The sequence below is a fragment of the Triplophysa dalaica genome, chromosome 1 (assembly GCF_015846415.1).
Source record: "Triplophysa dalaica isolate WHDGS20190420 chromosome 1, ASM1584641v1, whole genome shotgun sequence".
NCBI classification, from domain to species: Eukaryota; Metazoa; Chordata; class Actinopteri; order Cypriniformes; family Nemacheilidae; genus Triplophysa; species Triplophysa dalaica.
Genome location: NC_079542.1, coordinates 35987412 through 36014911, shown reverse-complemented (window position 1 = coordinate 36014911; position 27500 = coordinate 35987412). Strand labels below are relative to the sequence as shown.

Below are 27500 nucleotides of genomic sequence, written 5' to 3'. Positions count from 1 at the left end.
CACCTCAAGATCATCAAAACGTGAACACACAAACGCTCGATTCTGATTACTCAGATGTTTCATTTAGCCATAAAAACAGTTGGCTGTAACTAGTTACTAAGAAATGAGTTAAAGTATTTTCGTAACTTTCCCTTGAAAAAGTAAAGTAAGGGATTACTTTTTGTAATATATGTGTGTGTGCAATACTGGAATCGACAACAAAATTTAAAGTTCCATTCTTTAATGTACAATTCCCACAATTGTAGACTTTGGTCAGTTATTAATACTACTTTATGTATCTTTATATTATTTAATTGAATGAATTAAGCGTCGTTTCATGTCTATCCTCGAATCGCTTAATTAATAACGGTTGATGTAGGATATAAAAAGTAATAAGTAATAATAAGTAATTAAATACTTTTGGAAGAGAGACTTTTATTTTGTAATCGTATTACTCTATTAAATATGTAACTAATAACTAGTACTTTGTTACTTTTTCAGAGATACTTGCCCAACACTGCCCCTGACCCATGTGTTGAGTTCTGTTTTATTCTTTTTTCCGTAAGCTGTTCATGTTATACAAAACGACCTACACGTGTAATACATTTCAGGCTTTTATTGTTTTTTATATCAGCCAGAGAGAACGAGCGAGAGAGGTTTCCTGTAGCTCAGTGGTAAGAGCATTGCATTATCAACACAAGGTTGTGGGTTCAAATAGCTATGTAAAATGTATAGGATAAAAGCGTCTGCCAAATGCCTAAATGTAAATGTTTAACTCTATTCACTTGTGTCAGAAGGCGAGTGGCGTTGAGCGTGGCGCAGTGACCCGGGACATGAGCTCTTCAAACACGGCTGCTGCCGGGTAATTGCCAGGGTCTCTCAGATCAATCCACATTGATTCCTCACTTTCCTGCTATTGCTTCAGCCGAACGAGTCAAATGAGCTGCAGACAAAAAACACTGAAAACAAGACGGAGCTTGCGTGACCTCTGACCTCTGTTTGCCTTTCCCACATAATGTTTCGACACGCCTTGCTGGAATGCTTGATTGTGATTGGTCAGTGGAAACATTCTGAGATTTCATCTCTCTCTCTCTCTCTCTCTCTGAAATCATTATTTCACATCTGTTTATTTGTCATATATCTATCTAAACATGGTTATCGAATCTCTTCAGTCCTGGATACTGATTGGTGGAGACATGTGATGCGTTATGATTAAGCACAGCTCTGATTTCTTCAGGAAGCTTTTATGAAAATAACAGCTGATGACTGTCGTGTGAGATCTCTGCATACAGTATGTGACTACACTACACAGACCAGTGGTTCTCAAACTTGTTTTGTTGTACAGCCCCTTTGTGTAGAATGCATTGCTTTGTGCCCCCACCCAAATAACGACTCGTAATCTTACACATAGAATTTTAATTAAACCAAAAACAGTTCAGTTGTAGAATGCCGGAACATCGATTCTTTTGGTTGGTGGTTTTATTTTTGGATTCGTTGATTGCATAAAATGGTAAATTTCCATATTTCGTTAAAAAACGTCTGTGGCACCCCCTGAATCCAAATTGAGCCCCCAGTTTGAAAACCACTGTTATGGACAATATATCCCAGCCTTTAATTCTTAAATACTTCAAATGAACCCATCAGCATGAAAAGTGTCAGAATTTACGTAACAATAATGACTGTAAATTATTCCTTACATGTCTGCTGTCGGAAAATGATCTCCTGGACTAATATCCATGACTAATTATTTTCTGCACTCTGCTTTTAAATTCTGCCACACGTGATCATCATGTTGAATGATTTTAATAACAGGAACCAATAGCAGAAAGAGCAGAAAACTGAGGTGTGTATGTGTGTCTATTGCTCTTATGTTGAATGAGATTGTTTCATCACGTGATGTTGGTCATCGTGTTTCGATGGCTAAGAGATGTTCATGCATAACTCTACACTGTTTTGATATTGTTTCGATTTACTATTCATTTAAAAGGAGAACAGCATGCTTGGCCTTAGTCGTAAATATGAGTCTTGCTAACAGATTAGCATGATTTAATAAAGGTTAGAAACAAAAGTATGTCAATAAAGTCAATAATGTGTTTCTCAGGGTAAATCTGATATTGATTTGGTCCCGACACCAGAAGCCCTTCTGAATATGAAGCATGGTTTTATTACAACGAGATGGGTTCACATGTGTTCACTACAGTAGTCAAAGCGAGCCGAAGATTTCCCAACACATCCCTCCACGCTGAGGTGACATTAGACCGCCGGCACATGAGCACGCTCGTCTCGACGAGGACAGAACGCATTTGGAGAATGACAATGGCCTAAAATGAAGGGAAGCAGATTTTCTGGGATTCATTTGTCATGGCTATGAGCCGCATTGTTTGGAGTTGATTTGCGGGAGGCTGAAGGCCGCGGATTTGATGAGGACATGTTAATATCTCCTATCGAGAGCAGATAAGATCCTCATTTGACTTAGCGGCGGCGCGAGGGGAGGTCTTATCTCCGTCCGAGGGGAGATTAGAGGAAGCGCGAGGCTTACACTTCACGCTCGGTCCTGAGGCTTTGTGAGGAGGTCAACTTAATTTTGTTCCTCTGATATTAAAAAGCTGTCTGAGATAAAGAGTTACTCTTTATTAGCCGGTGAGGAACGGATGGTGACTCACTGTACGCTCATGTGTGATGGACGGACATTAACAGACACATTTCTTCCCGTACACGTTTGAAATCCTGACTTGTTTTACACTCATTCTGTCGTCTCTTAAAGCTAATATACAACACGTGGAAATAAAAAATAGCTCAAATCAAAAACAATCGCTCACGTGGGATTTCTACGCCAAACTAGTATTTTATTTATTATTTCAGTTTAACACTGAACTGGTGTTACGCTGCATCATTTACTCTTCGTATATATCTGCAATGTGTATAAACCAATGTACTAAATGTGAGCCAAAACGGAACAGTCTGACAAGAACAAGTTTGAATGTAAAGTGTTTTCATATTTGGCACTGGTTTGTACGGTTTCTAAGATTTGTCAAAACGCCTCTCGGATTGCTCGCTACGGATGGGAAAGCGCAGAAAAAGAGTTAGTAAATCTGAGTAACTCAAATATTTGTATTAGAAGTCACAAAAAGTGTATAGTAAAAATTAAATACTTTTTTCTTTTATTAAATAAAGCTTAATAGTATGGTAATTATTAACTATTATTAAATAGTATGAGTAAATTAACTGTTGGATTTTCAATCAATGTTTTAAATCCACCCCAATGAAAAAATTAATGAAGATTTTTAATAGTTGTTTATGTTTGTGATGTTTAGATACACGTTTTCCGCAATTTATTTGTAGATGCGCTCCAGACGGCGCAAATAGTGGGCGACGCTCACATTTTTCTAGCCACGTCAGCGGCAGATCAAGATGGAAAAAGTTTAACTTTTTGGAGTTTCGCGAGTCATTTGAAGAGAGAAACGGGCGTGGCTCGTGTATAGTGTAGACAAAAAATTAGAATTGGGGCCTTACTCAGCCACTGCGTTATTTTTGTACTTTAAATTGAATTTCACAGTCCATTTCATTGGTGTTTGTAGTCTTTTTGTTGCTGCAGATGTGCTGTGACCTTTGCTTCATGTTTCATGCAGTACATGTGACATTTAATGTGTGACAGGAGCTCATCTCACATACTGATGATAATCATCAGACACACTCTTAGCAAAACAAAATCACAGGGATATTTCAGAAAAGTCGTTTTTAACAATCTGCATTTAAAGTGAGAAATGTGCGAATCAAACATTGTTCCTTACAGTAACAGCTTCTCACGTAAAGCAGTGTTCATGTGAAAATGTCTGACACGTGTAATCCAGTGCTTTAATACATGTGTAGAGATCTTTATTCTCCAGACACAGCTGCAGGATTATATCCTTTGTGTTCATGTGAAGACATCGACATTCATTACACATAACACCACACACTTCAGTGTTTATTTGAAATCACATGTGTTGATATGGTTGAGCTATGATCTACATCTTCAGTTAAGAGAAACAACCGTGTTCAACTGCATTTATCTCCTGACAGAAAGCAGAATATTGTATGCGTTCATGTGCGTATTTGTGTGTTTGTGCGCATTCGTGGATGTGTGTGCCAGCGTATTTGTGTGCGTGTGTTGGCACGCGTTCGTGGGCGTGTGTGCCTGCGTTCGTGTGCGTATGTGTGTGTTTGTGCGTGCTTATTTGTGTGTATGTATGTGCGTTTTCAGGTGTGTACGTGTGCAATCGTGTGTGCTAGCAATTCGTGCTAGCATGTGTATTCTAAAAGAAAAATCTGATTCAGGAAAATAAAGTATTTTTAAGAAAAGTATCTTAAAAATGATTCATAATATTAAATAAATGGAAACCGGCGGCGTTTTCAAAAGTGTGCATTTTCATTCACCTAAAATGCCATTTTCGTCGAAACCAACGGCTAATATGCATAAAAAGTTTTACGTTTTCCGTTTAAAACACCGTCGTATAAACGGCCTCTCGTTTAGTTTTTCGAGTTAAAATGGATTCATTTCCATCTTTTAACCTGATTTAAAACACCCAATTACTAAAAAAAAAACATGCGGTTAGCTCTAGATTTAACTCGCATTCTCAAGTGTTTTTTTCTTGAAATCATTGCTGGCGTTGAATGGCTGTAGTGTTGTTATGTTCTATTCATCTGATCTGTGCATTTTCAGCCATTCTCAGCCCGGGTGAATTGATGTCTGATGGTTTTATTGTCATTTCTAGCAAACAATCCCAGCAGTCCGACGGTCTGGTTCTATGACATCCAGCTGTTCTTTATAACCTACAGATCAGTAAATCAATCTCAGACAGAATGAAAGTGTTTTTCCTCCTCATGCATCTGAACGTCTTCACTTCACTTAATATGAGGTTTAAAATGTGTCGTAACAACTCATGACACGTCTTTCTGAAAGAAGTCACAGTTCTTGAATGAGGAACACGTGGCACGGTGTCTTTCTCCGAGAGCGCTAAAGCTTCACTATCCCATCGTGTAGCTGAAAACTCAATGAGTTTGTCAAGCAGAGACACACAACAATTAAAGTCAATGTTGTGCAGAAGAAAGAAGGCTTTCTGTGCTGATGAAGATAATGAAGTTCAAGCGCCGGCTTCGGCAGGATTCAATTAACGGAGTTTTTTCAATCGTGACGGCGCAGAATACATTATCTTGGATGGTTTTCTGCATTTCTTCATTACACCTTAAGACTCAAGAACAGAACTCGCTTTGATCTGACAACATACAAAAACACAAATCGACTAATGCAAAATACAACAGTCACGTCAGCGTCACCAACATCAGATCGTCATACATGTCACTGTTTCATATTCAGAAACAAAGATTAATATCACTTTACTTTACTTAAAGCGTATATGAAGAGTTTGGTTCCAAAATGAAATAACTCTGTTTATATTTTTTATTGTGCATCCCAATTAATATTAATCAAACTGCAGTTGGTTTGTTTTAATTTAAGCCATAATAACTAAAAAAATACAACTAAAATACTAACACAATAAAAAATATGATTTTTGAAAATATTTGAGTTATTTCCCTTTGGATCCAAACTCTTCATATGTTTAATGCATTATATAATAGGTTTGAATGCATTAACTATGCCTGATAATGCACCTTATAATGCATTGTGACGTCTCATGAATAATTGTCACTACAGCTATACATTATAACACCAACCAATTCCTTTTTACACTTTTTAATTTGGTTATAATTCTTTACCACAACATTGAATGTATTACGACTAGGGATTAATCAAATAGACTAAAAGTTTGAGTTTATATAATATATTTCTGTGAACTGTGGATATTAATTTAGTGTTTATAAACACTTTCACATATATGTATGAATATTTAGGAATTAAAAAAATGATGTATTTATTTATATTAACCAATAATGTCATTTATTTACAAATGATTGCTTATTTTTATATTATTCTTTTTCAATATGCATTTATTTGAACGTGCTTTTAAACACAAAAAATTATGATGTAATGTACATAGACAAATATTATGTAAACACAAACTTTTATCTTGTCGCGATTAATGGTTTGACAGCCCTAATTACGACACATGTTATGAACAAGTATAATCCATCAAAGCCTTTAATACGCCTTTATAATGCATTAAACACGTGTATTACCATCTTCTCCTATTGTTCTGGACTCTGATTGGTCAGATACACAATTCTAAAGTCAGCTTAAACTAATAACACAATCTTACAACAACACTGAACTCATTTAGTGTGTGGATAAAAGTCAAAAGTTTTTTTGAGGAATGAAGCGTATTAAAACGATATTCCCAACGAATTTATCCAACACAGTTTGACTTCTGAAGTAAATGAATCTTGTGTCCCAGTAAAGTATTTATTTTTCAAAAACAGAACAACGTCTCTCAGGTCATCAGGTCTGTGTGATTGGATTTATATATTCATTGATTACATTTACAATTTAAAACCATTCCACGCTACAAATAAACACACACACACACACACACATTAAAATCAGCACTTACATGGAAGTGTGATTACCTAAACAACTTCATTTCTGAGTAAATAAAAATGAAATATGAGCTGAGATGTTGAACTGCACTGAGGAAGAGAAACATGATGTTGTGGGTCTTTGAAATGAACTGCTGATTAATGCAACTTCAATTAATCTGTGTGTGTGTGTGTGTGTGTGTGTGTGAGAGAGATAGTCAGGAGTAAGCAGTGTGGTTTTATTGGAGAACCAAACAGATAGTCCATCAGTCTCGCCTGTTTGAACTGGGAGCAAATTGAAGGGTGTAAATCGTGGCTGGAGGTCATATCACTCAGCACTACACAACATCAACAACACAATCATCACAAAATAACATGAGAGACTCTGAGCGTGTGTGCACTCGTGGTTGCTAGGTTGTCTCGGGTGGTCGCTAGGGTGAGTTTGTGTCCAGTAAATCAGTGAACTAGCTTCAGGAGAGTGTGATGGCGAGAGAGCGTTCTGAGGTTGGTTTCAGTTTGAAACAGAAGTTTGCGTGTCAAAGTTATAAACATCAGATTGTGTTGTGAGTTAGAGGATTGTGTTTGGGTGGAGAGTGTCACACTTCTGTTCTCAGACGTGATGGCAAATGAATGTATGTGATTGTTTATCAGTGAGATCTCTAGAACATCTGCAACATGTCATGAGACACTATATCCACATCAATTCAACAGGCAAGTGTGTTTCACACATCCATGGAGAGGATTCTGTGTGAGACGTTCAGACTCACAACACTCACATCAGTGTATACACTGACTCACACAGACTCACACAAACACACACACAACACGCAACACGCACTCACGCACACACACAAACGCACACGCAACACGCACGCACGCCCACACACACACACACAAACGCACGCACACGCACGCACTTACACACACGCACGCACTCACACACACGCACACGCACGCACTAACACACACACACGCACGCACTCACGCACACGCAACACGCACGCACAAACGCACGCACACACACGCACGCACTTACACAAACACACGCACTCACGCACGCACACACAACCACGCACTTACACATACACGCATGCACTCACTCACGCACGCACGCCCACACACACACACACACACACACGCACGCACTAACACACACACACGCACTCACGCACGCACGCACACGCAACACGAACGCCCACACACACACGCACAAACGCACGCACACACACGCACGCACTTACACAAACACACGCACTCACGCACGCACACACGCACACACACGCACTTACACATACACGCATGCACTCACTCACGCACGCACGCCCGCCCACACACGCACAAACGCACGCACACACACACACACAAGTACACACACGCACACACGCAACACGCACGCACGCCCACACACACACGAACGCACACACACGCACGCACTTACACACACACACGCACGCCCACACACACACACACAAACACGCACGCACTTACACACACACACACACGCACTTACACACACAAACACACACGCACGCACTTACACACACACACACACACGCACGCACACACACACACACGCACTCACTCACGCACGCACGCAACACGCATGCAAGCCCACACACACACGCACAAACGCACGCACACACACATGCGCACACACGCACGCACTTACACATACGCACGCACGCCCACACACACGCGCGCACTCACTCACGCACACACACACACAAACACACACACGCGCGCACTCACGCACACACAGAAACAAACGCACACGCAACACGCACGCATTCACGCACACACACAAACGCACACGCACGCACGCCCACACACACAAACACACGCACGCACTTACACACACGCACGCACTCACACACACGCACACGCACACGCAAGTACACACACGCACACACGCAACACGCACGCCCACACACACACACAAACGCACACACACGCACGCACTTACACACACACACGCACTTACACACACACACGCACGCCCACACACACACAAACGCACACACACGCACGCACTTACACACACACACGCACACACACGCACTTACACACACGCACACGCACGCGCACACACGCCCACACACACGCACAAACGCACACACACGCACGCACTTGCACACACACGCACTTACACACACGCACGCACACGCACGCACGCCCACACACACACACGCATTCACGCACGCAACACGCATGCAAGCCCACACACACACACAAACGCACACACACACGCACGCACTTACACACACACACGCACGCCCACACAAACACACACGCACGCACTTACACACAACCACGCACGCACTTACACGCACAAACGCACTCACACATACACACACGCACAAACGCACGCACACACACATGCGCACACACGCCCACACACGCACAAACGCACACGCACGCACTTACACATACGCACGCACGCCCACACACACGCACGCACTCACGCACACACACACAAACGCACACACGCACTGACTCACGCACACAGAAACAAACGCACACGCAACACGCACGCACTCACGCACACACACAAACGCGCACGCACGCCCACACACACAAACGCACGCACACGCACGCACTTACACACACGCACTCACACACACGCACGCACACACTAACACACACACACGCACGCACTCACGCACGCACACGCAACACGCACGCCCACACACACACAAACGCACGCACACACACACACGCAAGTACACACACGCAACACGCACGCACGCCCACACACACACACAAACGCACACACACACACACACGCACGCACTTACACACACACACCCACTTACACACACGCACGCCCACACACACACGCACTTACACACACGCACTCACACACACGCACGCACGCACTAACACACACACACGCACGCACGCACACGCAACACGCATGCCCACACACACACAAACGCACGCACACACACACACGCAAGTACACACACGCAACACGCACGCACGCCCACACGCCCACACACACAAACGCACACACACACACGCACGCACTTACACACACACACCCACTTACACACACGCACGCCCACACACGCACGCACTTACACACACACACGCACACACACGCACTTACACGCACAAACGCACGCACACACACACGCGCACACACGCCCAAACACACACGCACAAACGCACACACACGCACGCACTTACACACACGCTCGCAATCTCACACACACGCGCACGCACTAACACACACACACACGCGCACACGCAACACGCACGCCCACACACACACACGCACAAACGCACGCACACACACACACGCAAGTACACACACGCATCACGCACACACACACGCACGCACTTACACACACACACACACACACACTTACACACACACACGCACGCCCACACAAACACACACGCACGCACTTACACACGCACACACACGCACAAACGCACACACACGCACGCACTTACACACACGCACACACACGCACTTATACGCACGCCCACACACACACACGCACTCACACACGCACGCAACACGCATGCAAGCCCACACACACACGCAAAAACGCACGCACACACACATGCGCACACACGCCCACACACACACGCACAAACGCACAAACACGCACGCACTTACACATACGCACGCACGCCCACACACACGCACTCACTCACGCACACACACACACACAAACGCACTCACGCACACACAGAAACAAACGCACACGCAACACGCACGCACACACACATACGCACACGCACGCACGCCCACACACACAAACACATGCACGCACACACACAGAAACGCACGCACACACACACCAGCACGCACACACATGCACACGCACATACACACGCACAAACGCACGCACTAACACACATACGCACACATTCACATGCACAGACACGCACGCACACACACGCACGCACTTACACACGCACACACACGCACGCACACACATATACGCACGCACACACAACAATACACATTGTGAAAAGCGCTATATAAATAAACTTGAATTAAATTGAATTGAACATACACACGTACGCACGCACGCCCACACACACGCACGCACGCACACACACATGCACACACATACACACGCACGCACGCCCACACACACACACGCACGCACACACACATGCACACACATACACACGCACGCCCACACACACACACAAACAAACGCACAAACACATGCACGCACGCCCACACACGCACACACACAAATTTACATTTAGGCATTTGGCAGACTTACATTGCTTTATCCTATACATTTATACGTAGGTATTTGCAATCCCCTGGGATCAAACACACAACCTTGCGTTGATAATGCAATGCTCTTACCACTGAACTACAGGAAAGCTGAACACACACATGTACACAGTTATGAACGCACAGGCTTGTAAAGATCAGCGGTCATATTCACTCAGACATGCTTTAAGATATCTATAATAACAGCTTCTCTCTCTCTCTCTTCTTCATTCTTTCACTCTCACTCTCATACTCGCTCTTGTTCGTTCTATGTCTCTCTCTCTCTCTTTCCAGCAGTTCTTGACTCACGGATGAGAAATGAAAATGCTGCAGTCATTTGTGAATAGGTTAAACAGCAGAGAGAGAGAAAGCGGCTATATTTCACAATAATCTGACTGTAATGTTGCCACAGATTAACCCAAAGCAAGAGAAACCTGACAACACCTGTACATAGCAGTGTGTAAAAACAATAGATGAAAAAACTAACCATGTGACTGTGTGCAAAACTGCAATAACACAGAAACAAATGAACATTGATCTTACTTTGAGGTTGCCGGAATGAAGGTTAGTGTAACATTTCCCCTCCTGAGACCTGCGCAGACAAACAACAGTTCATAAGACACACATAACAAAATATACTAAATAAATATTATATAGCATTTTAACTTAAACCATAAAAATAGGACATGTATTAACATGAATTGTTCAAATGTTATTTGCTCTTAATATAATTGTTTGGATGTTTCTTCTATATCTTGGAGAAACAGAACTGTTGTAAATGCCTTCATTTAACTTTCATTCGGCATCAGTCGCGTAGAAGAGCAGCTTTGACATTTGAAGATAATTGTGCCGTTACATTGTTCTCTTTCATTAGAAATGTTGATTATATGCTTGATGTGACCGTCAAACCTCCACACGTTTACATTTAGAATTAATGGAGACATAGAAATAATACTGTCAAATAAACCTCTATATATGGCCGAAAGTGTGTGTGTGTGTGTCCCCTAAAGCTGATTTCTGTCACAAATAGGAACATCAAGATGAAAGTTTCAGGGGAAATTCAATTCTATGTAAGAAAGACAAGCATCCCGCAGAACACCCCAACATCCACCCAGAACACCTTAAATACCACCCAGAACACCCTAAAAACCACCCAGAACAGCCTAGCGTCCCCCAAAACACCCTAGCAACCACCCAGAACACCATAAAAACCACCCAGAACAACCTAGCATCCCCCAGATCATCCTAAAAACCACCCAGAACAACCTAGCATCCCCCAGAACACCCTAAAAACCACCCAGAACAGCCTAGCGTCCCCCAAAACACCCTAGCAACCACCCAGAACACCATAAAAACCACCCAGAACAACCTAGCATCCCCCAGAACACATAAAAACCACCCAGAACAACCTAGCATCCCCCAGAACACCCTAAAAACCACCCAGAACAACCTAGCATCCCCCAGAACACCATAAAAACCACCCAGAACAACCTAGCATCCACCCAGAACACCATAAAAACCACCCAGAACAACCTAGCATCCACCCAGAACACCATAAAAACCACCCAGAACAACCTAGCATCCACCCAGAACACCCTAAAAACCACCCAGAACAACCTAGCATCCCCCAGAACACCATAAAAACCACCCAGAACAACCTAGCATCCACCCAGAACATCCTAAAAACCACCCAGAACAACCTAGCATCCACCCAGAACACCATAAAAACCACCCAGAACAACCTAGCATCCACCCAGAACACCCTAAAAACCACCCAGAACAACCTAGCATCCCCCAGAACACCATAAAAACCACCCAGAACAACCTAGCATCCCCCAGAACACCCTACAAACCACCCAGAACAACCTAGCATCCCCCAGAACACCCTAAAAACCACCCAGAACAACCTAGCATCCCCCAGAACACCATAAAACCACCCAGAACAACCTAGCATCCCCCAGAACACCATACAAACCACCCAGAACAACCTAGCATCCCCCAGAACACCCTAAAAACCACCCAGAACAACCTAGCATCCCCCAGAACACCATAAAAACCACCCAGAACAACCTAGCATCCACCCCGAACACCATAAAAACCACCCAGAACAACCTAGCATCCCCCAGAACACCCTAAAAACCACCCAGAACAACCTAGCATCCCCCAGAACACCATAAAAACCACCCAGAACACCCTAAAAACCACCCAGAACAACCTAGCATCCACCCAGAACACCCTAAAAACCACCCAGAACAACCTAGCATCCCCCAGAACACCATAAAAACCACCCAGAACAACCTAGCATCCACCCAGAACACCATAAAAACCACCCAGAACAACCTAGCATCCACCCAGAACACCATAAAAACCACCCAGAACAACCTAGCATCCACCCAGAACACCCTAACATCCACCCAGAACAACCTAGCATCCACCCAGAACACCATAAAAACCACCCAGAACAACCTAGCATCCACCCAGAACACCTTAAAAACCACCCAGAACAACCTAGCATCCACCCAGAACACCTTAAATACCACCCAGAACACCCTAAAAACCACCCAGAACAACCTAGCATCCCCCAGAACACCATAAAAACCATCCAGAACAACCTAGCATCCCCCAGAACACCCTAAAAACCACCCAGAACAACCTAGCATCCACCCAGAACACCCTAGCATCCCCCAGAACACCATAAAAACCACCCAGAACAACCTAGCATCCCCCAGAACACCATAAAAACCACCCAGAACAACCTAGCATCCACCCAGAACACCCTAACATCCACCCAGAACAACCTAGCATCCACCCAGAACATCCTAAAAACCACCCAGAACAACCTAGCATCGCCCAGAACACCATAAAAACCACCCAGAACAACCTAGCATCCACCCAGAACACCATAAAAACCACCCAGAACAACCTAGCATCCACCCAGAACACCATAAAAACCACCCAGAACAACCTAGCATCCACCCAGAACACCTTAAATACCACCCAGAACACCCTAAAAACCATCCAGAACAACCTAGCGTCCCCCAAAACACCCTAGCAACCACCCAGAACACCATAAAAACCACCCAGAACAACCTAGCATCCACCCAGAACACCTTAAATACCACCCAGAACACCCTAAAAACCATCCAGAACAACCTAGCGTCCCCCAAAACACCCTAGCAACCACCCAGAACACCATAAAAACCACCCAGAACAACCTAGCATCCCCCAGAACACCATAAAAATCACCCAGAACAACCTAGCATCCACCCAGAACACCTTAAATACCACCCAGAACACCCTAAAAACCACCCAGAACAACCTAGCGTCCCCCAAAACACCCTAGCAACCACCCAGAACACCATAAACACCACCCAGAACAACCTAGCATCCACCCAGAACACCATAACATCCACCCAGAACACCCTAGCATCCACCCAGAACACCCTAAAAACAACCCAGAACAACCTAGCATCCACCCAGAACACCATAACATCCACCCAGAACACCCTAGCATCCACCCAGAACACCCTAAAAACAACCCAGAACAACCTAGCATCCCCCAGAACACCCTAAAAACCACCCAGAACAACCTAGCATCCCCCAGAACACCATAAAAACCACCCAGAACAACCTAGCATCCCCCAGAACACCCTAAAAACCACCCAGAACAACCTAGCATCCCCCAGAACACCATACCAACCACCCAGAACAACCTAGCATCCCCCAGAACACCATAAAAACCACCCAGAACAACCTAGCATCCACCCAGAACACCCTAACATCCACCCAGAACAACCTAGCATCCACCCAGAACACCCTAAAAACCACCCAGAACAACCTATCATCCACCCAGAACACCCTAACATCCACCCAGAACACCCTAAAAACCACCCAGAACCCCATAGCAACCACCCAGAACACCCTGACAACAACCTGAAACACCCTATATCCACCCAGACAACCACTCATCTACCCGGCAACACCGTGCGTGTGTGATTCTAGTGTGTGTTGTGGTGACAGGTCTCACGTCTGACAGCCGTTTATCTGCAAACAGACAACATTTGACTTTCTTTCTTATTGGTATCGTAATTAACCCCTCTCCTCTCCCAATCGAAGGCTGTGGAGAGCAGGTCGCCACGGAAACGGTTACCGAGGCAACAAAGGGAGGCGGTGACCGCGGCGCTGTGGATGAGGGTCTCGTTCAGACTCATTACAGAAATGGGCTCAGCCATGTTGAATTAGCACTAATTAGGATAATTACACTGACTCGCTCTCTCTCCACCGTCGTCGCCCGCCGGAGGAATAAATTAAACAGAAATCCTCGCTGGCGCTGCCACACTCCACAATCACAAAGCATTGTGGGAGATGGCACAGCACCTGACTGACTGTTCGTTTGCGTGTTCCGGACGTTACAAATCAGACGTCTTCTAAAGCCTTTATCTGCTTTAATGAGACTCCTGCGCCGTCTCCACCCAACCAATGAAAAGCGGCAGAGCCTGTGAGCGCTGGAACACGTCCAGAGACACACTCAAACGATTGGCAAACAAACATGTTTAATAGCGACATAGATTTGTTCAAATGTTTGCTGGGCTTTGAGAACAACACGGCACTCAAGAGCTGCCCGTCTCTCTGCCTGTGTGTGTGTGTCTGAGCATGTGTGTGTCTGCGTGTGTGAGGGTGCATGTGTGTGAGTCTGTGAGTGTGTGTGTGTTTGTCTGTGCGTCGGACTGCACTTGTGTGTGTTTCTGCCTGTGTTTGTGTTTTTGTGTGTGAGTGTATGTAGATGCAGCCAATAGAAGTTTTTGTGTTGGAGTTTTAGTTGATCAAGTTTCAGTGTATTAAAGTTCAGATTCACCAAAAACAAATATTCTGTCTTGGTTTATTCCTGTTGTTTCATGACCGCTTTCTTTATTCTTTGAAACACAAACAACTGTCTTTGTGGAGTAAAGCAGCAGCTTCTGTAACTTAAACATCTGCAATATTTATGTTCTTTTGTAAGCGTTGTGTTTCTATTTTATTGCACATTTCATTATTCTGCAATAAAAAGATAAGAAGAGATGCACACAAAGTACTATAGAAACACATTTATGAACGTCATGTGACTGCTTGACAACATCTGAAATGATGTTTTGCACATTGTGAAATGTTTTAAAGACAAGATGACATGACTGGATATGTTTTTATTTCCATTACAAAAAGCCCTACAGACAGAGAGAGAGAGTGAAACACAGATACAAAGAGAGAGAGAGACAGACAGACAGAGAGAGAGAGAGAGAGAGAGAGAGGGGGGAGAGAGAGATAGAGAAAGACCGACAGAGAGAGAGACAGAGAGAGAAACAGAGATACAAAGAGAGAGAGAGAGAGAGAGAGAGACAGACAGACAGACAGACAGACAGAGACAGAGAGAGAGAGTGAGGTTTGGGGTTCTCTCGCCATCCAAGAGTTCACCAGATGGGACAAACACCCAATAGAGATTCTGCAAACAGAAATGTTGTGCAATGTATATATATATAGATTTTTACTTATAGACTTTTAATTTTATTCTATCTTATTTTTGATCTTAATCTGTATTTCTGCATGTTTATATTTAATCTTGTGCTTTGGCAATGTACATTTTCTTTTATCATGCCAATAAAGCTCCTTTGAATCTTGAGAGAGAGAGAAAGTGAGAGAGTGAGAGAGAGAGAGACCAGAGAGAGAGAGACCAGAGAGAGAGAGAGAGAGACCAGAGAGAGAGAGACCAGAGAGAGAGAGAGAGAGACCAGAGAGAGAGAGACCAGAGAGAGAGAGAGAGAGACCAGAGAGAGAGACAGAGAGAGACAGAGAGAGAGAGAGAGAGAGAGAGAGAGAGAGAGATGTGATGGACTTATGGATATGCAAAATAAATGATAAAAATTGAGGATTCACGCACACACACATTAAGAGGCTCTTGAACATCTCAGCCGGAGGTTTGAGGGCATCAGATGGAGGAGACGTGAAGAATTATGGGATGATTTAATGTGGAGGAAAACACAGCTGAGAGACATCAGCTCTAATCATCTACACATTATTAGTCAACACTTCTCCATCAGACATCATCACACTTGATGAAATAATCTCCTCTCTTCAGGTGCTTCTCTGTCTACTGAGGGTCCGTCTGTGAAGTGAGATACTGCTGGAGACTTTCTGGCCGTTTAGCCACAGTCCTCACAACGACAGTGACATATCACCACAAACACTCCTATTGATCCATTCCACAAACTCCTGGAAGCCATACACACACACACACACGCACGCACAATCAAACAAACACCTGCAAGCACGCAGACACACACACACAAACACATACACACGCCCGCATGCATGTACACAAACACATACACACAGACACACACACACACACACACACACAGGCAAAGACACAAATGCCCGCCCGCAAACACACACACACGCATTCATACATAAATTCATACAAACACATACACACACAGATAAAACGTACACACACATGTCCGCACACATACACTTATACACACACACACAGTTTTTGGTGAATTATATTGTTTGCATATTTCACGCGCACATTTATGTGTTCACATGTCTATTAAATATGTGGTGATATTTGTGCACAAAATAATAGAACATTCATTTTATGATGGTGAGTCCTGTTGCGCTACTTGAGTAAAAATATCTTAATATCTTGTTTCTCACTTCACTGACACTCTTTAGCCATCAATAAAATAAGAATAACATTTCTCTCCCGTTTAATTGATGCTTCAATCTTTTGGTAACACTTCACAATGAGGTTGTGTTGATTAACATTAGATAACATCGCACATTTAATGTTAATCCAATTCTTCATTGACTAATGTTAATCATTTGAACAAATATAAATGTATTAAAAGAAGAGCTGTAGAATATTGTTAGATCGTGTTAGCTAACTGAAAGCATTCTTGTGACACGTTATCAGTCTCTCCACAGGAACAGAAGAAATACCTCACAGCTTCAAAAAGCGTGGACGAACGGAGCGAGAGAAACCGCTTCTATCAGCTCTTTTTGTCCGTCTCAGAGTTCCAGTTCAGGCCGGAACGGTCGGGCAGGGGCGCAGTGGAACTCTGACACCTGAAATCTGCCCATCGGTAGAGGCCATTTATCACTTTAATAAGAGGTGTCAGCGTGTGAAAGGAACAGCCAGCTGGCCGCGAGGACTTTCACACAGCGGCGGCGGCGGTGACGTGTTTTCCTCACACTCAGACCTGCTATCTGTGCACAATGAGCCTCTAATGGGGTTTGTGTAAAAGCGTTTAGCTCACAGCGCACAAACCCCTTTCACTTTCATCACAATCATTTGGACTTCCAGACGCTCGCGATAAGAAGGCGCAAATATTACGCATTCGAATTCGCTGAGTCGAATTTTCCTCTAATATATATTCATGAGCTAAAGTTTGGGAAATATAGAAATGCTTTTACCCTCTTTAATGGAAGTTCAGACTATCTGAAGCACGATTTCCACCTTCGAGATAAAGGGCCGGCGGTCCGCTTCAAATTGAGTCTTTGTTTAAAGTGATCCTTTGCGTAAAGGGACGAGAAGACGGGCTGACGGGGTCGGGTCGAACCAAACGCTTGGATTGAACCCGCTGGCATTAATTGGACATGTCTGTCAACATCCAGCTCCAGACAAACTGAAACTTCACATCAAGACTCTCGGATGAGCTGAAGACACTCAAGTCTGTTGACCTACAGCCGCCAGACGAACGCTTTCTCATACACACAATTCTTTTTTTAATAACAATAAGATGACGTCTTGTTTATTCTGAGCTCCTCACATGCTGCAGTTTCACATGTTACGCCTTTTAAATTCACAAGAGTTAATATTGACTGACATTGAGTGCGTTTACATGCACAAAACAAACAGATTTAAAATCAGCTTATGAAAGAAACCTATGGTCACGTGTTTACACGCTCAGTCATAAAGCGGCAACGCAGAAAACCACGTTCACAAGGAAATTTGAGACATGCCGGGTTCAAAGAAATGATAAATAACTACATCAATTATTCTTATTAACTGACCAAAGTATACAAATGGGAGAAGGAGACATTAAAGCCTACATTTTCAAGTTAAGACTTATAATTATTTGTGTCATTTCCTCTATTGAATATATAACACAGTATTTAGATCAATTACATCAGAAGTAACTTATTAAATTACAGAAAAAATAAGAGCAATTCCTTACTTTACCTTTTGTCAAGGAAAAATTTTTTAAATTACAGTAACTAATAGAGTTTAGCCGGATAAAGCACTTTTGCAGAGTACGAGTATTATATGAGTAACACGAGTCAATATCTGTGCTCGGATTGAATAAAAATCCTCATTGGGTAGCTGACTGTGTCTGTGTTCTGTGATAGTCACAGCGCCCCTCCTCTACACATATACAGATGTATTGTGTTGCTGACTGTGTTCGCTGCTCTCTCTCTCCGTCTCTCCCTCAGTCACTCAGGTTCACGGGTCTTTTCCGTTAACGTTTAGGGTTTCTTCAGCTTCAGGTTTGTTTTTTATTTCGGTTTGTAGTACTTATTAACCAGTAGAGTTTGGTAAACGTGGGGTTTGTTCAGACGTGGTGCTTGGTAGAATGCGTCTCTGCCTGTCAGAGTTTTTTTTCTTTTTTAAACCGTCAGATGGCTCTAACCAGTTTTTTTACTTCACGCAAACTCTTGTTCATTACATTTTACTTCATAATTGCAACCGCATGTGTTGTATTCATTGTTGCAAAACTTGTTCTGTATATAGTTCGTTTGTTATCGTGTTATCGTGATCTGAAGCTCAATGCTGTTGCTGTCATGTAAATATTTTTCTAATCAGAATTAAATATAACAATTTCTGATCAACCCATATCAATTGCATGCTTAAATTAACATACCGGTTAAAGCCCCGCCCATCTCAAGACAACCCGACCCACTTCCGGGTTAAATCGCGCTCACTTTTGGGTTAGGCCCAGTCCGAGTACAGATACAGATAATTCATATGGTTAACAGATACAGATACAGATAATGCTGTACTCGCTCATCCATAGTAACTAATTACTTACAATCAGGTCCATAAATATTGGGACATCGACACAATTCTAACATTTTTGGCTCTATACACCACCACAATGGATTTCAAATGAAACTAACAAGATGTGCTTTAACTGCAGACTGTCAGCTTTAATTTGAGGGTATTTACATCCACATCAGGTGAATGGTGTAGAAATTACAACAGTTTGCATATGTGCCTCCCACCTGTTAAGGGACCAAAAGTAATGGGACAGAATAATAATCATAAATCAAACTTTCACTTTTTAATACTTGGTTGCAAACCCTTTGCAGTCCATTACAGTCTGAAGTCTGGAACGCATAGACATTACCAGACGCTGGGTTTTTTATATTGACTGGGCCATTGCATAACAGTCCACTTCTTTCCCTTCAAAAACTCTTTGGTTGCTTTTGCAGTATGCTTTGGGTCATTGTCCATCTGCACTGTGAAGCGCCATCCAATGAGTTCTGAAGCATTTGGCTGAATATGAGCAGATAATATTGCCTGAAACACTTCAGAATTCATCCTGCTGCTTTAGTCAGCAGTCACATCATTAATAAATACAAGAGAACCAGTTCCACTGGCAGCCATACATGCCCACGCCATGACACTACCACAACCATGCTTCACTGATGAGGTGGTATGCTTAGGATCAGGAGTAGTTCCTTTCCTTCTCCATACTCTTCTCTTCCCATCACTCTGTTACAAGTTGATCTTGGTCTCATCTGTCCATAAGATGTTGTTCCAGAACTGTGAAGGCTTTTTTAGATGTCGTTTGGCAAACTCTAATTTGAGGCTCACCAATGGTTAACATCTTGTGGTGAACCCTCTGTATTCACTCTGGTGAAGTCTTCTCATGATTGTTGACTTTGACACACATATATCTACCTCCTGGAGAGTGTTCTTGATCTGCCCAACTGTTGTTAAGAGTGTTTTCTTCACCAGGGAAAGAATTCTTCGGTCATCCACCACAGTTGTTTTCCGTGGTCTTCAGGTCTTTTGGTGTTGCTGACCTCACCAGTGCGTTCCTTCTTTTTAAGAATGTTCCAAACAGTTGTTTTGGACACGCCTAATGTTTTTGCTATCTCTCTGATGGGTTTCTTTTGTTTTTTCAGCCTAATGAGGGCTTGCTTCACTGATAGTGACAGCTCTTTGGATCTCATCTTGACAGTTGACAGCAACAGATTCCAAATGCGAATAGCAAACTTGAAATGATCTCTGGACCTTTTATCTTCTCATTGTAATTGGGATAGTGAGGGAATAACACACAGCTGGCCATGGAACAGCTGCGAAGCCAATTGTCCCGTTACTTTTGGTCCCTTAACAAGTGGGAGGCACATATGCAAACTGTTGTAATTCCTACACCGTTCACCTGATTTGGATGTAAAATGACAGTCTGCAGTTAACGCACATCTTGTTCGTTTTTATTCAATCCATTGTGGTGGTGTATAGAGCCCAAAAATGTTAGAATTGTGTCGATCTCCCAATATTTATGGACCTGACTGTATGTGCAAGAGCAGTTTCTACATCAACTGCATGATTCGAGAGCGGACTTTTGTTCTTTATTTTACAATCACTTCCTTTTGGGACTATCAGACATGCGCACATAAACAAAAATGAGAGAAAACCGGTAAAGGCGATTACATGCAGCGTGAAATGTTTTCTCCTTCATCGCTCTAAAATGATTCACATGATATCGTTGTATATTGTGTACCGTGCATTACTGCAGTTATACTTGGTTTGTTGGTCTCTAGGGTGTTCTGCTCTATAATTACTATGTATGTAGGTCTATTGAACTATGGAAATATTGAAGACCATCATCAATATGCAAATGTTTACTACTTTTAATACTATTCTGTTGAAATACCAGGATTTGGCAAAACAATAATAAATCTAAACTACAACGATAACATAAAATGTACACTGATGAGTGTGTGTGTGATGTATGAGTGAGAGATGATGTGACAGAGCGTGTCTGTCCGTGTCAGCTCAGACTTAATGAATTACTGTGAGGTATATCCGTGTGTCAGCATGTGTTCTAAACACACAAAATGATCTCGAGCGGCCGTCACCCGCTGGCATCATGTGAGGTCACAGGAGAGACGTCCACTACAGTCATGTTGCTACAGTATATCAGTCATAAACATCAGAGATCACACCCACAGCATGTTTAAAACGTGTTTGGAGGTCACAGTTCGTGTCACTTCTACAAGGCCTGCTGTTTTACTGTCACCACTTATTAACATTACAACACAACAGTCTCTCAACAAACATTCACTCTGTTTCACATCACAGTCTGTGTGTCCTGCAGGCAGCTCCGGGATCAAACACTCAAATCTGGGGATATGAACACAGTCCTTCATAACTCACAGAACTTACCACCACCACAGGACTCCACCTGATACTCCGAACTCCACCCACCACTGTAAACTCCACCCACCACAGAAAACCTCCACCCAACACAACAGAAATCCACCCACCACTGTTAACTGCACCCAACACAGCAAACTCTACCCATCACCATGAAAAAATCTCACCTGCAACCCCGAAATCCACCCAAAAAAGTAAACTTCACCCACAACTGTAAACTCCTCCCAACGCTGCAAACTCCACCCATCACTACAAACCTCCACCCTCAACTACAGAACTTCACATGCTACTCCAAACTCCACCCACTACCACCACCCACCACAGCAAACTCCACCCATAACCACATAACTCCAACCAAAACTGTAAACTCCACCCAACACAGCAAACTCCACCCATCACTACAAACCTCCACCCTCAACTACAGAACTTCACATGCTACTCCAAACTCCACCCACTACCACCACCCACCACAGCAAACTCCACCCATAACCACATAACTCCAACCAAAACTGTAAACTCCACCCAACACAGCAAACTCCACCCATCACTACAAACCTCCACCCTCGACTACAGAACTTCACATACTCCTCCAAACTCCACACAGTACCACCACATAACTCCACCCACCACTTTAAAATCCACCCAATGCTGCAAACTCCACCCATCACTACAAACCTCCACCCTCCACTACAGAACTTCAAATGCTTCTCCAAACTCCAACAATTAACACCACATAACTCCAACCTCCACTGTAAACTCCACCCAACGCTGCAAACTCCACCCATCACTACAAACCTCCACCCTCAACTACAGAACTTCACATGCTACTCCAAACTCCACCCACTACCACCACCCACCAAAGCAAACTCCACCCATAACCACATAACTCCAACCAAAACTGTAATCTCCACCCACCACAGCAAACTCCACCCATAACCACATAACTCCACCCAAAACTGTAAACTCCACCCATCACTACAAACCTCCACCCTCGACTACAGAACTTCACATACTCCTCCAAACTCCACACAGTACCACCACATAACTCCACCCACCACTGTAAAATCCACCCAAAACAGCAAACTCCAACATCACCACACAACCTTTCATGCTACTCCAAACTCCACCTACAACTGAAAACTCCTCCCAACAGAGCAAACTCCTCCCACCACCACAAACCACCACCCTCCACTTACAGAACTTCACATGCTACTCCAAACTCCACCCACGACCACAACAGAACTCCACCCACCACTGTAAACTCCACCCAAGACAGCAAACTCCACCATCCACTACAGAGCTTCCCGAAAGAAAAACCCGTGTTCATTTCATCTCTTTGACAAGATCTCTCACAAGACATTACAGTACACTGCCCTACACTCTGTGTGTGTGTGCGTGTGTGTGTGTGAAACAGAGTATAGCTTGACATATTTTGTCCGTATTTATAAGTCATGCAGAAGAACTGTGAGGGTTTAAATGTCTGTCAAAATGTTTGAGAATCAAGCTGAGACGATGCAACCCGGTTTCACGCCAAAGTGATGCATTCCGAGTCTTCTTAAACTGTACAAGTAGGTCTCAATCACTGACGGTCGCACTCCAAGAATGCATGCAGTGAAGTCTCATTCAAACGTAATCCCTCAAGATTAGCGTGTGATCCCATCGGAGCAAGACTGCAATCCCATTTAAGAACATAAACCAATGTTATGACGCAACCAATGCCATTTCACAATCAAATCTGATGTTTCAGCGGATCAATTTTGGGTCTGTTCTGTGGATTCAGAACGCTTGGAATTTGTATAATTACTTGTGTTTTATATTATATAATATACAAACTGTTAGGTTTAGGTTTAGGGGTTGGGCTATGTGATAAAATCCTTAAACAAAAATTCACACCCGTAACGTAATGATGTACACGTTGTTTCTTTAGTGGAAAGAAATGAAGGTTTTTGATGAAATCATGACAGGATTTTCCTCCATATAGTGGACCTCAATGGACTCCAAACGCTTGAAGGTGAAAATGACAGTTTCAGTGCATCTTAAAGGGCTTTATACCATACCAGACCATGAATAAAGCTCTTATCTAGAGAAACCAGAAGTCCACTATGTGGAGAACAATCCTGAAATGTTTTCATCAAAAACCTTCATTTCTTTTTCACTAAGGAAACAAACACATAAACAAATAATGATCATGAACATTTCTTATGAAAGTGAACTACTCCTTTAATGATTCAAACTTCGGTGTTCTCACAGTTTCACTTGAAAAGAATGAGCACGATGATCCTCATATGTCATTTTCAATATCGTTCATGTAAAACCGAAGCTCATTTTCACAACTTTTGACATTTACGGGATTTAGAGTATAATCTGGGACGATAAAACTGAAGGAAAGCAACGAAGGAAGATTTATCAAAAGAAGAAAATAGAGACGTCTTGAGCATCTGCTGTGATCACATGTGAAGACAAGGCTTGCTCTTGAACTAGTGTGTAAATGTTGTCACGTTGACTTCAAGAGCAACGCTTTAATATACTCGAGAATCCCTTTCACACCTGTTCTTCTCCGTGATGCCAGTAATGATGAGAAGGCTCGCGCTCGTCTGAAAGGAAGCCGTAATTCTTCTAATCACATCCGAACGCATCAACTCCATCATAAATCAAAGTCAACGTCTGGCTGAACCCCGCCAGCTCATTTAATTAAGCATATTATTACAAACGATCATTGGGATTATTGGCCTCCCACACCGCCGCTAAAGAGCGCCGTTTACACACGTCACTTCTCCATCTGTCTTCTCTCCGATGAAACTCCCGTTCCCGTTCCTCTGGAGAACCTTCAGACGCCGCGCCATCAAATCAGAACATTTCCACAGTTCTGCTGTATGTGCGGGGTTTGTGTGATCGCCGGCTGCACCGATGTTCACAACGGATGAAGAGGAAAACAGAAGAGATTGGAAACAAATGGTTCCGAAGTTAAAAGAAAACGCTTTCGTTTGACGGCGACGCAGCAAACCGCTTATTGAAATAATTGATACTTTCGCACATCAACGCATTCATGTCACCATGACAACCCTGCTAAACACACACACACACACACAGGAACACGTGTAATTAAATCAGCTGGTGGTTTTTGAGATGTTCGTGGGTGGCAGAAATGTGAATGAAACTGAACTCTCAGAAAACCTCCGGACGGTTTTCAAATGCTGCCAAAACACATATTATGATAATATTTAGCATTCTTACATCATATTTTTAACATGTGGTTTTTTTTGTTTGTACATCTGTAAAGGAAAGATTAATGTAAGTACAGTGATGTACTTGTTTTATTTCTCCTGTGTGACTTATCGCTTCATTGCTCCATGAACTCCCTGTCAGTCGCTTCGGATAAAAGCGTCGGCTAAAGCAGGGGTTTGATGCCAAGGACCCCCAAATGTGATGAACCTTTTGTGACGGACCCCCTTTTCTAAAATATATATCAATCTGAGTTTTTTCTGTGTAAAGAAACGTTTAAAATGTGTTAGATATTATAAAGACAACACATTGTTTCTAAACGTCAGCCGGCAATAATTCCACTTCAAGTTCCAGAAAAGAACCTAAAGTATGGAGGGCTGTTTCTGTCAGGGTTGGGATTTTTTTATTTAAAAGTCAATATTATGATTTAGTATCTCAAAATAATGTATCTCTCATTATTTTGAGAAACTACGTCATTATTATGAGTTAGTTTCTCCAAAAATAAGAAACTAAGTCATAATAATTACTTTTAAATAAAATAAAAAATCCAAAACCTGGCGGAAACGGGCTTCCATACTAAAGTGAGAACAACTCACTAGAAAGATTCAAATATAAACAATTCTGGAGACTAATAGCAAAAAAGCAGATCAACACTGTGGACTTTCATCTTTTTTCTGGGGGTCCCCGGACCCCGGTTTGAAAACCCTGGGCTAAATATAAATGTTAATGATGTGTGACATCTTGAGATTTCTCATTTATTTACACCTATAAACTGAGAAACATGATCAAGTACTCAACATCTCCTGATGCGTGTGTGTGTGTGTGTGTGTGTTTGTGTGCGTGTGTGTGTGCGTGCAGCTGACTCTGTGTGAAAGTGATGTAGTTAGTTAATAAGTTACAGGACATTCCCCATAATGAAAAGAAGTATTGTTACAGTGTGAAGGAATAGCACATCTAATTCTTGCCTCCGGAAAACAAATAAATAAACAGATAAACGACACACATAAATAATGAGTCAATGAGAAGTGTAGTGACTTGTGCTTGTATTTCTGAAGGCTGTTTGTGTGGATCTGATCAACACAGCGTGTCGTGAAGTTAGTGTTCAATAAGCACAACTTTACTTCATTGAATTCTTTAGTTCTGCACGCTTTCAACAGAAAAATATATGTGTGTGTTTGCATTTGTGATCATGTGTGTGTGTGTGAATGTGTGTTTGTGCATTTATTATCATGTTTGTTTTTGCATTTGTGGTAATGTGTGTGTGTGTGTGTGCACGAGCGTGCTTGCGTGTGTGCACGTGCATGCGTGTGTGTAAGCATTTGTGATTGTGTGTGTGCATGTGTCTGTGTGTGTGTGTGTGTATTGGACTTTGTTTAATAAGTACTGTGGCAGTATTGAAAGCACCCATCAGCGGTTGTGTTGTGTTGTGTGTGTATTTGATTAATGAGTTTTGATTGAAGCTGTTAATTGAAGGTTTGTGTGTGAGCGCAGTGTTTGGCGCATGCAGTCGCAGCTCTTCTTGAAAGCGTTCCCATGGACACATTAAGTCATTTAGTGTTGGATGCACCTGCAGGTTTTCTTTCATTAGTGAAGTCACACGTCAGCACGTCTGCGAGCTCATTTAACTGCTGCAGAAGAGAACCTTCATCAGCTCATTTGAGAGATTCTCTTTTCATGTTTTACTGCTTGTTTTTGCTTGCGTTAGTCACATGACCAGCAGGACTGATGGTTTCTCGCTCAGACTTTGGATGTTCAAGATGTGTCATGACATCTCTGAGAGGATTCATTCCCCTCTGGTGTCTTCAGCAGTCTGTGCTCTCATCTCTCTCTCTCTTCACTCACACCAAACACACAAGCACCACATTCAGTCGACTATCAATTAATTCAATAAATGAGAGTAAATGTTTCCCAAGAAGAGTTAAATTAACACAAGAAGCCACGTGCTACAGCTTCTGTTTCTAATACTAAATACATCACAAATAATCATTGATCCACTGAAATCATATTTCTGTCAATTTCCTGACACTAGCCAATCAGACGATACCAAAGCTAAAGCAAGTCTAAGAATTATCTCTCTCGCTCTCTCTCTCTCTCTCTCTCACTCTTTGGTCTCTCTCG

At 42.9% G+C, this 27500-nt stretch overlaps 1 protein-coding gene across 29 annotated transcripts in view; it reads right to left on the bottom strand.

Moving 5' to 3' along the window:
- LOC130429262 (receptor-type tyrosine-protein phosphatase delta-like) overlaps nucleotides 1–27500 on the bottom strand; it is a 303213-nt gene that overhangs the window by 152867 nt on the left and 122846 nt on the right. For all 29 annotated transcript variants that reach the window (XM_056757729.1, XM_056757777.1, XM_056757812.1 and 26 more), the window contains exon 6: nucleotides 11282–11330. The gene's annotated coding sequence lies outside the window, so the exon portion shown is untranslated. The remainder of the gene's footprint in view (nucleotides 1–11281; nucleotides 11331–27500) is intronic.